The 15,714-nt window shown below is 52.6% G+C and overlaps 4 non-coding genes across 4 annotated transcripts; 2 read left to right on the forward strand and 2 right to left on the reverse strand.

Moving 5' to 3' along the window:
* Positions 1 to 924: 924 nt before the first annotated feature.
* Positions 925 to 1,088, forward strand: LOC138231887 (U1 spliceosomal RNA). Its single transcript, XR_011186850.1, has one exon. It is a non-coding gene; the product is annotated as a U1 spliceosomal RNA (small nuclear RNA).
* Positions 1,089 to 1,723: 635 nt separating this feature from the next.
* On the reverse strand, positions 1,724 to 1,842 carry LOC138232089 (5S ribosomal RNA). Its single transcript, XR_011187048.1, has one exon. It is a non-coding gene; the product is annotated as a 5S ribosomal RNA (ribosomal RNA).
* Positions 1,843 to 8,785: 6,943 nt separating this feature from the next.
* Positions 8,786 to 8,957, forward strand: LOC138231914 (U1 spliceosomal RNA). Its single transcript, XR_011186876.1, has one exon. It is a non-coding gene; the product is annotated as a U1 spliceosomal RNA (small nuclear RNA).
* A 636-nt stretch (positions 8,958 to 9,593) lies between these two features.
* Positions 9,594 to 9,712, reverse strand: LOC138232084 (5S ribosomal RNA). The gene has a single exon (XR_011187043.1). It is a non-coding gene; the product is annotated as a 5S ribosomal RNA (ribosomal RNA).
* Between the last annotated feature and the right edge of the window lie 6,002 nt (positions 9,713 to 15,714).

Below are 15,714 nucleotides of genomic sequence, written 5' to 3' on the forward strand. Positions count from 1 at the left end.
TGAGCCCAGTCGAGAGTCGCAGGGCCAGATCTAGTCACCGGGGAGAAACGATACAAGTGAAGGATTGCTCGGCTCTCGGCACTTGAAAAGACCGACAAATGTCTCGTTCCCGCCGGAGCTGAATGTACCCGCATGTGTGGTGTCGTCTTCTTCCCCCGCCCCGCTGTGTTTGCTGTATTGTCTCTGAAGCCGGCCCCCCCGAGACGAGACGGGCTGTTCCTGTGCCCCAATTAACACTTTACAGGTGCCATTCCCCGGCATTGTGGCCATTGTCGGTGCTCACACGCGGTAAGAGAAGGCGGAGGAGAGCGGGGCATGCCCAGGGGTAGACATTCAAGGAGGGGGCAGTGCGAGGTGAGGTGAGGTGCGACACGCTGGAGCCCCGACGCAGCTAATGCGGAGCACTTGTTGGACTGGCATCGAAAGGACGTGTGCGCACGGAGCGAGCCTTCCCTGCGGCGGAGCGCGGGAACTTTCTCCCCCCCTCCCGCTGCAGGAGTTGTGTGCACTGCAGCGGTGCCAAGAGAAAAGCACAGAAGGCAGCAGGCTCTGGAGAGCAGGTAAGAGACGGAGCCTTGTGGGCAGGCGAGCAGGCCCGTTTTTTGGAAATTGCTGAAAAGGTTTGTTCGGTGTGTGGCAGGCGCACGTCGCGAGCTTGCGTGGCGATCTGCCGGTCTGGAGTTATGCAAATGAGGCCGAATTGCATCCCGGGACATGCTGCGAATGCGCAACGGCGACTGCAGATGTGTAGGAAACGGCGCGCTCGTTTTCTCGTTTTTCCCACACTTTTGAGTGTTAGTGTGGCGTGTGAGTGTGCGAAAGAGTGGGCCCAGCAGGAGGCGGTGGCGTGCGGGGCGAGGAGGTGGCCTAGGATGCGCGATTTGTGCTGTGGGTGCGGGCCACTTGCAGGGGCCTGTTTAACTCATACTTACCTGGCAGGGGAGATACCTTGATCAAGAAGGAGGTTCACCCAGGGCGAGGCTCGGCCATTGTACTCCGGCTGTGCTGACCCCTGCGAATTCCCTAAATGTGGGAATCTTGACTGCATAATTTCTGGTAGTGGGGGACTGCGTTCGCGCTCTCCCCTGATGTGCTTGGTCCAAAATCAGATACGGGAGGGTTAGGACACCACGAGCTGCGTGGCTGCGGAAGGATCCCGGTTCGACAGGAGTGGACGCCGCTGCTGGTTCTCGCTGGCTTTTAGTTAGGGGTCCGGAGAAGCATCTCAAGCTAGTTCCACTACTCTTTCCGGACGTTCATTCCCTTTTCAAAGTCAGTCGTTTTGCTGTAGTCTGCGTTCTTTAGGCTGATTATCGAGGTTAGCCTTTATTTGGTCATGGGGGGCCTCGGTACTGTATGCTGAGTCTAAAGACAGTTTCACCCGTTTTCTGATTGCTCGGTTCTGTACCAGTGCAGACATGTCAAACAGTGAATGGCTGTACCTCTATTGTATCCGTGCTCAATGAATGAAATCGGTAACAAATGAATATATGTCTAGTTATACGAAAAACGAGTGGTTTATCGACTCATCTTCATTTGCAGATTTATAGGCAGCTTCGATATTCGTTTTACAGACGGGGTTTTTTTTTGAATATGGGTCACACACATGCCACAGCAACAAAACATCTCTAGAGATGAGGCTATAGATCACCTTTCCATCCTGCAGGTTTTCCTCCCAAAGCCTACGGCACCAACGGCGACCCCTGCTGGCCGGGAGAGCAAAAGCTTACAGCACCTGGTATTCCCAGGCAGTCTCCAATCCAAGTACTAACCAGGCCCGACGCTACTTAGCTTCCGAGATCAGACGAGATCGGGCGTGTTCAGGGTGGTGTGGCCGTAAGCGAAAGCCCCGGCGCCTGACTCGCTACTTGAAGCTGTGTGTGGCGGGGGTTCCGTGCTCCCCGAGCGGGACTGAAGGATCGTTCGTGTGCCACTCTTTGGAAAGGAGCTGCTTTCCAAATCGCATTGCGTGCCTGGATGTTGGCGAATGCGCTCCCTTGTGTTGGCTCGTCCCGCACTGGAGGAGGACAAACAATCTGCACGGAGGAGCACCAGGCAAGTCTTCACCAGACAAAAACCTCCAGTGCACAGCACTCTGGAAACATTTCGGGGCTTTCGCGTGTTTATTTCAGCACTTAAAAAGCACACCGGTCCAACACGTCGGCCGGGCGCGCGGCGCCTCCGCCCTCTTGTGGCCTTGCGGCGTCAGAGCAAGAGGCTCCTTCTCGCTGCCCTTCCGCTGTGTTGCAGGGCCCCGAGAGGGAACCCGGAGCGCGCACTTTGTGGGGGGCGGGGGACCGCGTTCGCGCTCTGCCCCCGGTCTCTTGAGCGAGTACTAAATCTCACGGACAGGGGGGCCTCGTCATTGATTGTTACAGGTGAGACGGGGATTAGGAGGAGACCCCGACTGATGGGTAAAGGGGAGCACTAACACCAGAGGGACACCCCCGGCGTCTCTTTTTGAGAGACGCCCTGGGGTTTCCTAATGGCCAAGGAGGGTCGGGACCTCGGTTTGACGCCTCCCCCGAAGGACGGCGCCTGTTTGTGCAGCAGAGTGTCGCCATCAGGAGGCTGGGGCGTAAGAGAGCCACACAGCCCGCAGGGTGAGCGCTCCCTACTGGTCCCAGTCACACCTCTTGCAGGAGCAGCAGCAACCGGAGCTTTTCCGGGGGGGAATCTCCCATCCGGGTGCCGGCCAGGCTCACACCTGCTGGGCTGCCCCGGGGGTGAGCCCAGTCGAGAGTCGCAGGGCCAGATCTAGTCACCGGGGAGAAACGATACAAGTGAAGGATTGCTCGGCTCTCGGCACTTGAAAAGACCGACAAATGTCTCGTTCCCGCCGGAGCTGAATGTACCCGCATGTGTGGTGTCGTCTTCTTCCCCCGCCCCGCTGTGTTTGCTGTATTGTCTCTGAAGCCGGCCCCCCCGAGACGAGACGGGCTGTTCCTGTGCCCCAATTAACACTTTACAGGTGCCATTCCCCGGCATTGTGGCCATTGTCGGTGCTCACACGCGGTAAGATAAGGCGGAGGAGAGCGGGGCATGCCCAGGGGTAGACATTCAAGGAGGGGGCAGTGCGAGGTGAGGTGAGGTGCGACACGCCGGAGCCCCGACGCAGCTAATGCGGAGCACTTGTTGGACTGGCATCGAAAGGACGTGTGCGCACGGAGCGAGCCTTCCCTGCGGCGGGGCGCGGGAACTTTCTCCCCCCCTCCCGCTGCAGGAGTTGTGTGCACTGCAGCGGTGCCAAGAGAAAAGCACAGAAGGCAGCAGGCTCTGGAGAGCAGGTAAGAGATGGAGCCTTGTGGGCAGGCGAGCAGGCCCGTTTTTTGGAAATTGCTGAAAAGGTTTGTTCGGTGTGTGGCAGGCGCACGTCGCGAAATTGCGTGGCGATCTGCCGGTCTGGAGTTATGCAAATGAGGCCGAATTGCATCCCGGGACATGCTGCGAATGCGCAACGGCGACTGCAGATGTGTAGGAAACGGCGCGCTCGTTTTCTCGTTTTGCCCACACTTTTGAGTGTTAGTGTGGCGTGTGAGTGTGTGAAAGAGTGGGCCCAGCAGGAGGCGGTGGCGTGCGGGGCGAGGAGGTGGCCTAGGCTGCGCGATTTGTGCTGTGGGTGCGGGCCGCTTGCAGGGGCCTGTTTAACTCATACTTACCTGGCAGGGGAGATACCTTGATCAGCCTGTAGGTGGAGTAGTTGGATTGTTTTTCTTTTGTTGGAAGCAGTGTTCGATTTGCGGTTTTTGAAATGGCAACCTTTGGATCCCGTAAGAATGCTGTACGTTTTGAGCTCTTGGATGACCTCTTCATGGATCGTATGCAGTTCAGCAGAAAAGTGTTACAGAAGGAACTTGGCTTTGAACCTCGGCACTTGGATTTTATCTTCGCTCTCCCAGGTCAGAAAGCATTTGAGGTTGTATTTGCTACCTATCCTCTGTTTGAACAATGCGTGGATGTGTTTGAGGCAAAAAGAGGCAAAGTTCCTGCACTTGAGAAGATCAACTTGCAGCCTCTGACACAGAGAGAGAGGAAAACGGTGCATGTTGTTATGTTCTCGGAACTGGCAAAGACGGAGGACATTCACACCTGGCTTAACCAGTACTGCACCGTCCACCATGGAACTGAGGTTAGAGATGTTGATGGTATAAAAACAGGAGCAAGGAAATTCGAGGTTCGCTTGCTACCGGACAGCGTAAATGGAGGCTTAAGGCACCTGCCCTCTACAATCCGGCTGGGCGCCTGCAATGGCTATGTGTTTTATGTGGGACAACCAAAGGTGTGTCGGCGCTGTGGTGCTGTGGGACACCTGGCATCGTCCTGCACTGTGAAATGCTGCAAGACCTGTGGCAAACAGGGACATTTAGCCTCTGACTGTTCAATGCTGCCAAAGTGCAATTTATGTGGCTCGGAAGGACACGTTTTTAAGAACTGCCCTCACGCCTACGCCAATAAACTCAAAATGAGAAAGGATGAGGCAGTGCTTGTTTCAGCCAAACCGGCCCGAAAATCCAAAGCAAACAACAAGTCAAACAAAGAACCCTTGTTGGACAAAGACTCTCAGCCTCCAGCCAGGATCAGTCCTGCTGTGGCTCCGGGGCTGGTGGAAGAGAAATCCACTACGCCCCCACAACCGCAGACTGCACCAGACAAGCACGAGGGTTTGAAAACCCCCGAGAACAGCGAGGACCCCTCCCCCACTCCTGCTCCTCAGAACGAGGGCCAGTGTGGGGCCCCCCGGTGGAGGGGGTCCAGCGAGGATACCCAGGATTCAGCGGAGCTGCTTTTCTCAGACTCTGCAAGTGCTACAGATGCCCTCCTCTCCTCCATCCAGTCCATCACGGAGGATCTGCAGCAGCTGGTGGGTGAGGGGGAAGAGGAGACTGGTGCATCGGCTGCACCCCTTTCCCCTCAGTGCTCCCAGGAGCTGGACTTGAGGAAAAGAAAAAATGACTCTGTTTTCTCCCCGAGCGAGGAGGAAGGAGAGCATGGCGATGGGGACAGCTGGAACCTCTCCACCCCTCCCTCTACCCCCTTCCTTGAAATGGACTCTGTGAACGCTTTTACTGCTGCCACCCTGATGAAGGCTCATTCAGAGGATGGCTGGCAGGAAATTGGTAAGAAGAAAAAGAAAAAGAAAAAGGTAACAGGTGAGACCGAAGAGAAATGTGTTTTGTAAAGACTGGTTCCACTTTCTTATGTAATATGGCTCTTAACATAATTTCTCTTAACACAAGAGGTATCAATGACAGAGTTAAATGCCAGTCTGTCTTTGATTACCTCCAGCAGAGAGAGGGAGATGTGTTGATGTTGCAGGAGTGTGCTTTAGCCTATCAAGAGAGGTATAAAAGTTTTGAAGATAGGTGGGATAAAGGGCCTTCTGTTTGGTCAGGGGACAATAACAACAGAGCCTCTGGCGTGGCCATTCTTTTCAAAGGATGGGCATTCAAATTGAAAAGTATTCAGAGGGTCATAGATGGCAGGTTGCTGTGTGTGGATGTGGAATGGGGGACCGTTAACCTGCGGCTAATCAATGTGTATTGCCCTACTGACGTAGGAGGAAGGGTGGAGCTACTCAAGGCACTCTCCCCCCTATTGTTATGCAGCACAGACGTGATAGTGGGAGGGGATTTTAATTGTATCTTAGAGCACACAGACAGGCAGTCTAGCTCGCCGATAAAATTGGATTCCAGCTCACTGGCCCTGCAAAACTTAGTTCAAGACTTTAAACTCTCAGACACATATAGATGTATATATCCCACAACAGCAGGATATACATGGTCAGGGAGGAATAGCAGCTCCAGAATTGACTATTGCTTTGTCTCAGAGAGAGTGAAAGTTGTTGGGGTCACTCTTCAGCCTGTCTTCTTCTCAGATCATCAGGCTTTAGGGTGTAGAGTGGAACTCCAGGGCGGGACTGTCTTTGGCCCAGGCCTCTGGAAACTCAACACAAAGCTGCTAGAGAACGAGGGGGTAGTATCCCGCTACAAGGAGAAACTATCACAGTGGCTGTCCTTGCAGTGTCTGTACGGGTCAGTAGGAGAGTGGTGGGAGGAGGTGAAGGTGAGGACAAAGGCCTTTTTCATGGCTGAGGGAAGGAAGGCTGCTGCCAGACGGAGAGGAGTGCTAGCCAGGAAACAGAGGCAGCTGCAGCGTCTCTACACGATGCTGCACAGTGGCTTCGATGTGCTCGAGGATATCGCCCTTTTAAAAAAGGACATCCGGAGCATAGCCGAAGAAAGTAGTCGAGGAGTGCTGTTAAGAAGCAGAGTGCAGTTCTTGGAAGAAAATGAGAAGTGTACTCGCTTCTTTTTCAGGAAAGTGGTAGGCTCCAAGACTGTCATGGAAAGTGTAGTTGATGAGGAGGGACGAGAGAGAACAGAGCCGAGTGCTATCCTCTCCTGCACCGAGGCCTTCTACTCAAGACTGTACAGCTCTACAGAGGTAAAGGATGAAGATATTCATTTTTTTACCTCAAAGCTAGAAAACATTTTGAGTGAAGAAGATAGGGAAGTACTTGAGAGGGATTTGACAGTAGAAGAGCTGAGACAGGCTATGGAGAGCTTACAGAAGGGGAAAACTCCGGGTGCTGACGGGCTCCCTAAAGAATTTTATTGCACCTTTTGGGATCTGCTTCAGGATCCGCTACTGCTCCTATTCGAGGAAAGCTACAAGACAGAATTGCTGCCTGACTCCTTAAGAGAAGGCACTATCTCTCTCTTGTTTAAGAAAGGAGCAAAAAATGACATAAAGAACTGGAGACCCCTCAGCCTGTTAGGCGTGGACACTAAGATCCTGTCCAAAGCCCTTTTCCTGCGCCTACAAAATGTAGTGGCCTCACTGGTAGGGAAAGAACAGACTTGTGGGATAGCAGGACGCCTGATGAGCGACAACCTGGCCTTGTTGAGGGATGTCTGTCTGTACTCTGAGGATCGCTCCCTCCCTCTGTGCATTTTAGGTGTAGACCTAGAAAAGGCCTTTGACCGCCTAAACCGGCAGTACTTAACATCGGTACTTGAGCACATGAAGTTTGGCCCCATCATGAGAAAGTGGATTAACCTGCTGTACACAGGTAGCAACAGCAGAGTCATGGTTAATGGCAATAGATCACGCACCTTTGAAGTCTGTTCAGGGGTGAGGCAGGGCTGCCCATTATCCCCCTTGTTATTCGTTTTGGCTATGGAGCCCTTAGCCTGTGCCTTGCGCCAGGATCAGGCCATTAATGGGATACCAGTGCCTGGAAGTGGGGGAGGAGAGGTAAAGACGTCTCTATACATGGATGACGTCACCCTGCTCCTCTCTGACAATGCCTCAATTAGCAGAGCTCTGCAGTGCTGTGATCGGTTCTCTTTGGCTTCCTCTGCAAAAATTAACACATCTAAGAGTGAGATTTTTTATCAGAACTGGAGGGAGCCAAAAGAAGGACATGATCTCAGGCTGCAAGAGAAGAGAATTAAGGTCCTGGGGGTGTATTTTGGAGAAGAGATGGGAACAGTAAATTGGCAGAACAAATTGCCAATCTTAAACAAAAAACTGATGCAATGGAAGGACCGAGACCTCACCATGACAGGGAAGGTGCTGGTCATCAAAGCCGAGCTCTTGCCTGTCTTGAATTTTCTGGCTTCTACCTTCCCAATCCCACACCGTGTTGCGGCGGTGCTGAGGAGATTGATGTTTCAATTTCTATGGGGTGGGAAGCAGGAAAGACTCAGAAGGGAAATAATGTACAGGCCGCTACCCTCAGGGGGGAAGTCTGTCCCAGATATTGCTACGAAGCTGCTGTGCATTTTCCTGGCCTCTGTGCTGAGAGGCTTTGCAACAGCACCTGCAGCGCGTACCTGGACTTATTTTTCCAGGCTCTGGGTAGGTAGGGAGGTGTTCAGAGTGTGGGGTGTCAGACCCAAGCTGGACGTCCCACTCTCTGACACATGCCCTGCAATTTATGGGACAGTTAAAAGTTTTCTAAGATCTCACCCAATTGGCCATATTCCCCTCCGAGATGTCAGCGTCCAAAAACTGGAAGATTTCGTAGCACCCCAGAACAATAGGCAGACCCCTGTGGGCATTTTAACATCAGCCCAAACAAGGAAGGTGTGGAAACACACATCCTCTAAATTTCTGTGCAACATTCACAGAGATTTAGCCTGGAGTGTCGTCCACCAGTGCTTACCGGTACGAACTTTCTTGTACCGTAGGGGCATCACCCCCAGCCCTCGCTGCGTTAGGGTGGGCTGCGGCGAGGAGGAGACTGTGACCCATCTCCTGTGGTCCTGCTTTTTTGCTAAGGCCTTCTGGGCACAGTTTGAAGATTGGTTGCAGGCTCTCTCGCCCCAATTTACCCTGACCGCTGCTTTCATCATATACGGCATCTCTCCTGTCAAACTTCCTCCTGACGTGTTTGACAGGATCTGGGCCGTGGTGAACAGTGGGAAAGACGCCCTGTGGAGAGTGAGGAACATGGGGCTGTTCAAAGGCATCGAGGTCCCAGTCAAGGCAGCAGGTAGCCTGGCCCTGTTCATCACCCGAGAGAACTATTACCTCAGAGATCTGTGGAGAGAAGGGAGGGAGGAAGCAGAAAATCTGTGGGAAATAGAGGGAATTGGACAGTATCTCAAGAAACTGTGAAAAACATTATCATGTTTAAATAAAGAATGTGATTTGCACCAGAAAAAAAGAAAATTGTTGCTATGTAACTGTTACCGTGTCAAAATGTAATGAGATGTGATCATATATACTGTTTTAAGTATGTATATTAATGTAAAGCTTTCTGATTTGTGATTTCCTGTAATTTTTTGTGAAAAGAAAATAAAGTTCTTAAAAATCGAAAAAATCGGTTCACCCAGGGCGAGGCTCGGCCATTGCACTCCGGCTGTGCTGACCCCTGCGAATTCCCCAAATGTGGGAATCTCGACTGCATAATTTCTGGTAGTGGGGGACTGCGTTCGCGCTCTCCCCTGATGTGCTTGGTCCAAAATCAGATACGGGAGGGTTAGGACACCACGAGCTGCGTGGCTGCGGAAGGATCCCGGTTCGACAGGAGTGGATGCCGCTGCTGGTTCTCGCTGGCTTTTAGTTAGGGGTCCGGAGAAGCATCTCAAGCTAGTTCCACTACTCCTTCCGGACGTTCATTCCCTTTTCAAAGTCAGTCGTTTTGCTGTAGTCTGCGTTCTTTAGGCTGATTATCGAGGTTAGCCTTTATTTGGTCATGGGGGGCCTCGGTACTGTATGCTGAGTCTAAAGACAGTTTCACCCGTTTTCTGATTGCTCGGTTCTGTACCAGTGCAGACATGTCAAACAGTGAATGGCTGTACCTCTACTGTATCCGTGCTCAATGAATGAAATCGGTAACAAATGAATATATGTCTAGTTATACGAAAAACGAGTGGTTTATCGACTCATCTTCATTTGCAGATTTAGAGGCAGCTTCGATATTCGTTTTACAGACGGGTTTTTTTTTTTGAATATGGGTCACACACATGCCACAGCAACAAAACATCTCTAGAGATGAGGCTAAAGATCACCTTTCTATCCTGCAGGTTTTCCTCCCAAAGCCTACGGCACCAACGGCGACCCCTGCTGGCCGGGAGAGCAAAAGCTTACAGCACCTGGTATTCCCAGGCAGTCTCCCATCCAAGTACTAACCAGGCCCGATGCTGCTTAGCTTCCGAGATCAGACGAGATCGGGCGTGTTCAGGGTGGTGTGGCCGTAAGCGAAAGCCCCGGCGCCTGACTCGCTACTTGAAGCTGTGTGTGGCGGGGGTTCCGTGCCCCCCGAGCGGGACTGAAGGATCGTTCGTGTGCAACTCTTTGGAAAGGAGCTGCTTTCCAAATCGCATTGCGTGCCTGGATGTTGGCGAATGCGCTCCCTTGTGTTGACTCGTCCCGCACTGGAGGAGGACAAACAATCTGCACGGAGGAGCACCAGGCAAGTCTTCACCAGACAAAAACCTCCAGTGCACAGCACTCTGGAAACATTTCGGGGCTTTCGCGTGTTTATTTCAGCACGTAAAGCGCACCGGTCCAACACGTCGGCCGGGCGCGCGGCGCCTCCGCCCTCTTGTGGCCTTGCGGCGTCAGAGCAAGAGGCTCTTTCTCGCTGCCCTTCCGCTGTGTTGCAGGGCCCCGAGAGGGAACCCGGAGCGCGCACTTTGTGGGGGGCGGGGGACCGCGTTCGCGCTCTGCCCCCGGTCTCTTGCGCGAGTACTAAATCTCACGGACAGGGGGGCCTCGTCATTGATTGTTACAGGTGAGACGGGGATTAGGAGGAGACCCCGACTGATGTGTAAAGGGGAGCACTAACACCAGAGGGACACCCCCGGCGTCTCTTTTTGAGAGACGCCCTGGGGTTTCCTAATGGCCAAGGAGGGTCGGGACCTCGGTTTGACGCCTCCCCCGAAGGACGGCGCCTGTTTGTGCAGCAGAGTGTCGCCATCAGGAGGCTGGGGCGTAAGAGAGCCACACAGCCCGCAGGGTGAGCGCTCCCTACTGGTCCCAGTCACACCTCTTGCAGGAGCAGCAGCAACCGGAGCTTTTCCGGGGTGGAATCTCCCATCCGGGTGCCGGCCAGGCTCACACCTGCTGGGCTGCCCCGGGGGTGAGCCCAGTCGAGAGTCGCAGGGCCAGATCTAGTCACCGGGGAGAAACGATACAAGTGAAGGATTGCTCGGCTCTCGGCACTTGAAAAGGCCGACAAATGTCTCGTTCCCGCCGGAGCTGAATGTACCCGCATGTGTGGTGTCGTCTTCTTCCCCCGCCCCGCTGTGTTTGCTGTATTGTCTCTGAAGCCGGCCCCCCCGAGACGAGATGGGCTGTTCCTGTGCCCCAATTAACACTTTACAGGTGCCATTCCCCGGCATTGTGGCCATTGTCGGTGCTCACACGCGATAAGATAAGGCGGAGGAGAGCGGGGCATGCCCAGCGGCAGACATTCAAGGAGGGGGCAGTGCGAGGTGAGGTGAGGTGCGACACGCCGGAGCCCCGACGCAGCTAATGCGGAGCACTTGTTGGACTGGCATCGAAAGGACGTGTGCGCACGGAGCGAGCCTTCCCTGCGGCGGAACGCGGGAACTTTCTCCCCCCCTCCCGCTGCAGGAGTTGTGTGCACTGCAGCGGTGCCGAGAGAAAAGCACAGAAGGCAGCAGGCTCTGGAGAGCAGGTAAGAGACGGAGCCTTGTGGGCAGGCGAGCAGGCCCGTTTTTTGGAAATTGCTGAAAAGGTTTGTTCGGTGTGTGGCAGGCGCACGTCGCGAGCTTGCGTGGCGATCTGCCGGTCTGGAGTTATGCAAATGAGGCCGAATTGCATCCCGGGACATGCTGCGAATGCGCAACGGCGACTGCAGATGTGTAGGAAACGGCGCGCTCGTTTTCTCGTTTTGCCCACACTTTTGAGTGTTAGTGTGGCGTGTGAGTGTGTGAAAGAGTGGGCCCAGCAGGAGGCGGTGGCGTGCGGGGCGAGGAGGTGGCCTAGGCTGCGCGATTTGTGCTGTGGGTGCGGGCCGCTTGCAGGGGCCTGTTTAACTCATACTTACCTGGCAGGGGAGATACCTTGATCAGCCTGTAGGTGGAGTAGTTGGATTGTTTTTCTTTTGTTGGAAGCAGTGTTCGATTTGCGGTTTTTGAAATGGCAACCTTTGGATCCCGTAAGAATGCTGTACGTTTTGAGCTCTTGGATGACCTCTTCATGGATCGTATGCAGTTCAGCAGAAAAGTGTTACAGAAGGAACTTGGCTTTGAACCTCGGCACTTGGATTTCATCTTCGCTCTCCCAGGTCAGAAAGCATTTGAGGTTGTATTTGCTACCTATCCTCTGTTTGAACAATGCGTGGATGTGTTTGAGGCAAAAAGAGGCAAAGTTCCTGCACTTGAGAAGATCAACTTGCAGCCTCTGACACAGAGAGAGAGGAAAACGGTGCATGTTGTTATGTTCTCGGAACTGGCAAAGACGGAGGACATTCACACCTGGCTTAACCAGTACTGCACCGTCCACCATGGAACTGAGGTTAGAGATGTTGATGGTATAAAAACAGGAGCAAGGAAATTCGAGGTTCGCTTGCTACCGGACAGCGTAAATGGAGGCTTAAGGCACCTGCCCTCTACAATCCGGCTGGGCGCCTGCAATGGCTATGTGTTTTATGTGGGACAACCAAAGGTGTGTCGGCGCTGTGGTGCTGTGGGACACCTGGCATCGTCCTGCACTGTGAAATGCTGCAAGACCTGTGGCAAACAGGGACATTTAGCCTCTGACTGTTCAATGCTGCCAAAGTGCAATTTATGTGGCTCGGAAGGACACGTTTTTAAGAACTGCCCTCACGCCTACGCCAATAAACTCAAAATGAGAAAGGATGAGGCAGTGCTTGTTTCAGCCAAACCGGCCCGAAAATCCAAAGCAAACAACAAGTCAAACAAAGAACCCTTGTTGGACAAAGAGTCTCAGCCTCCAGCCAGGATCAGTCCTGCTGTGGCTCCGGGGCTGGTGGAAGAGAAATCCACTACGCCCCCACAACCGCAGACTGCACCAGACAAGCACGAGGGTTTGAAAACCCCCGAGAACAGCGAGGACCCCTCCCCCACTCCTGCTCCTCAGAACGAGGGCCAGTGTGGGGCCCCCCGGTGGAGCGGGTCCAGCGAGGATACCCAGGATTCAGCGGAGCTGCTTTTCTCAGACTCTGCAAGTGCTACAGATGCCCTCCTCTCCTCCATCCAGTCCATCACGGAGGATCTGCAGCAGCTGGTGGGTGAGGGGGAAGAGGAGACTGGTGCATCGGCTGCACCCCTTTCCCCTCAGTGCTCCCAGGAGCTGGACTTGAGGAAAAGAAAAAATGACTCTGTTTTCTCCCCGAGCGAGGAGGAAGGAGAGCATGGCGATGGGGACAGCTGGAACCTCTCCACCCCTCCCTCTACCCCCTTCCTTGAAATGGACTCTGTGAACGCTTTTACTGCTGCCACCCTGATGAAGGCTCATTCAGAGGATGGCTGGCAGGAAATTGGTAAGAAGAAAAAGAAAAAGAAAAAGGTAACAGGTGAGACCGAAGAGAAATGTGTTTTGTAAAGACTGGTTCCACTTTCTTATGTAATATGGCTCTTAACATAATTTCTCTTAACACAAGAGGTATCAATGACAGAGTTAAATGCCAGTCTGTCTTTGATTACCTCCAGCAGAGAGAGGGAGATGTGTTGATGTTGCAGGAGTGTGCTTTAGCCTATCAAGAGAGGTATAAAAGTTTTGAAGATAGGTGGGATAAAGGGCCTTCTGTTTGGTCAGGGGACAATAACAACAGAGCCTCTGGCGTGGCCATTCTTTTCAAAGGATGGGCATTCAAATTGAAAAGTATTCAGAGGGTCATAGATGGCAGGTTGCTGTGTGTGGATGTGGAATGGGGGACCGTTAACCTGCGGCTAATCAATGTCTATTGCCCTACTGACGTAGGAGGAAGGGTGGAGCTACTCAAGGCACTCTCCCCCCTATTGTTATGCAGCACAGACGTGATAGTGGGAGGGGATTTTAATTGTATCTTAGAGCACACAGACAGGCAGTCTAGCTCGCCGATAAAATTGGATTCCAGCTCACTGGCCCTGCAAAACTTAGTTCAAGACTTTAAACTCTCAGACACATATAGATGTATATATCCCACAACAGCAGGATATACATGGTCAGGGAGGAATAGCAGCTCCAGAATTGACTATTGCTTTGTCTCAGAGAGAGTGAAAGTTGTTGGGGTCACTCTTCAGCCTGTCTTCTTCTCAGATCATCAGGCTTTAGGGTGTAGAGTGGAACTCCAGGGCGGGACTGTCTTTGGCCCAGGCCTCTGGAAACTCAACACAAAGCTGCTAGAGAACGAGGGGGTAGTATCCCGCTACAAGGAGAAACTATCACAGTGGCTGTCCTTGCAGTGTCTGTACGGGTCAGTAGGAGAGTGGTGGGAGGAGGTGAAGGTGAGGACAAAGGCCTTTTTCATGGCTGAGGGAAGGAAGGCTGCTGCCAGACGGAGAGGAGTGCTAGCCAGGAAACAGAGGCAGCTGCAGCGTCTCTACACGATGCTGCACAGTGGCTTCGATGTGCTCGAGGATATCGCCCTTTTAAAAAAGGACATCCGGAGCATAGCCGAAGAAAGTAGTCGAGGAGTGCTGTTAAGAAGCAGAGTGCAGTTCTTGGAAGAAAATGAGAAGTGTACTCGCTTCTTTTTCAGGAAAGTGGTAGGCTCCAAGACTGTCATGGAAAGTGTAGTTGATGAGGAGGGACGAGAGAGAACAGAGCCGAGTGCTATCCTCTCCTGCACCGAGGCCTTCTACTCAAGACTGTACAGCTCTACAGAGGTAAAGGATGAAGATATTCATTTTTTTACCTCAAAGCTAGAAAACATTTTGAGTGAAGAAGATAGGGAAGTACTTGAGAGGGATTTGACAGTAGAAGAGCTGAGACAGGCTATGGAGAGCTTACAGAAGGGGAAAACTCCGGGTGCTGACGGGCTCCCTAAAGAATTTTATTGCACCTTTTGGGATCTGCTTCAGGATCCGCTACTGCTCCTATTCGAGGAAAGCTACAAGACAGAATTGCTGCCTGACTCCTTAAGAGAAGGCACTATCTCTCTCTTGTTTAAGAAAGGAGCAAAAAATGACATAAAGAACTGGAGACCCCTCAGCCTGTTAGGCGTAGACACTAAGATCCTGTCCAAAGCCCTTTTCCTGCGCCTACAAAATGTAGTGGCCTCACTGGTAGGGAAAGAACAGACTTGTGGGATAGCAGGACGCCTGATGAGCGACAACCTGGCCTTGTTGAGGGATGTCTGTCTGTACTCTGAGGATCGCTCCCTCCCTCTGTGCATTTTAGGTGTAGACCTAGAAAAGGCCTTTGACCGCCTAAACCGGCAGTACTTAACATCGGTACTTGAGCACATGAAGTTTGGCCCCATCATGAGAAAGTGGATTAACCTGCTGTACACAGGTAGCAACAGCAGAGTCATGGTTAATGGCAATAGATCACGCACCTTTGAAGTCTGTTCAGGGGTGAGGCAGGGCTGCCCATTATCCCCCTTGTTATTCGTTTTGGCTATGGAGCCCTTAGCCTGTGCCTTGCGCCAGGATCAGGCCATTAATGGGATACCAGTGCCTGGAAGTGGGGGAGGAGAGGTAAAGACATCTCTATACATGGATGACGTCACCCTGCTCCTCTCTGACAATGCCTCAATTAGCAGAGCTCTGCAGTGCTGTGATCGGTTCTCTTTGGCTTCCTCCGCAAAAATTAACACATCTAAGAGTGAGATTTTTTATCAGAACTGGAGGGAGCCAAAAGAAGGACATGATCTCAGGCTGCAAGAGAAGAGAATTAAGGTCCTGGGGGTGTATTTTGGAGAAGAGATGGGAACAGTAAATTGGCAGAACAAATTGCCAATCTTAAACAAAAAACTGATGCAATGGAAGGACCGAGACCTCACCATGACAGGGAAGGTGCTGGTCATCAAAGCCGAGCTCTTGCCTGTCTTGAATTTTCTGGCTTCTACCTTCCCAATCCCACACCGTGTTGCGGCGGTGCTGAGGAGATTGATGTTTCAATTTCTATGGGGTGGGAAGCAGGAAAGACTCAGAAGGGAAATAATGTACAGGCCGCTACCCTCAGGGGGGAAGTCTGTCCCAGATATTGCTACGAAGCTGCTGTGCATTTTCCTGGCCTCTGTGCTGAGAGGCTTTGCAACAGCACCTGCAGCGCGTACCTGGACTT

The sequence above is a fragment of the Lepisosteus oculatus genome, unplaced genomic scaffold (assembly GCF_040954835.1).
Source record: "Lepisosteus oculatus isolate fLepOcu1 unplaced genomic scaffold, fLepOcu1.hap2 HAP2_SCAFFOLD_62, whole genome shotgun sequence".
Taxonomy (NCBI): Eukaryota; Metazoa; Chordata; class Actinopteri; order Semionotiformes; family Lepisosteidae; genus Lepisosteus; species Lepisosteus oculatus.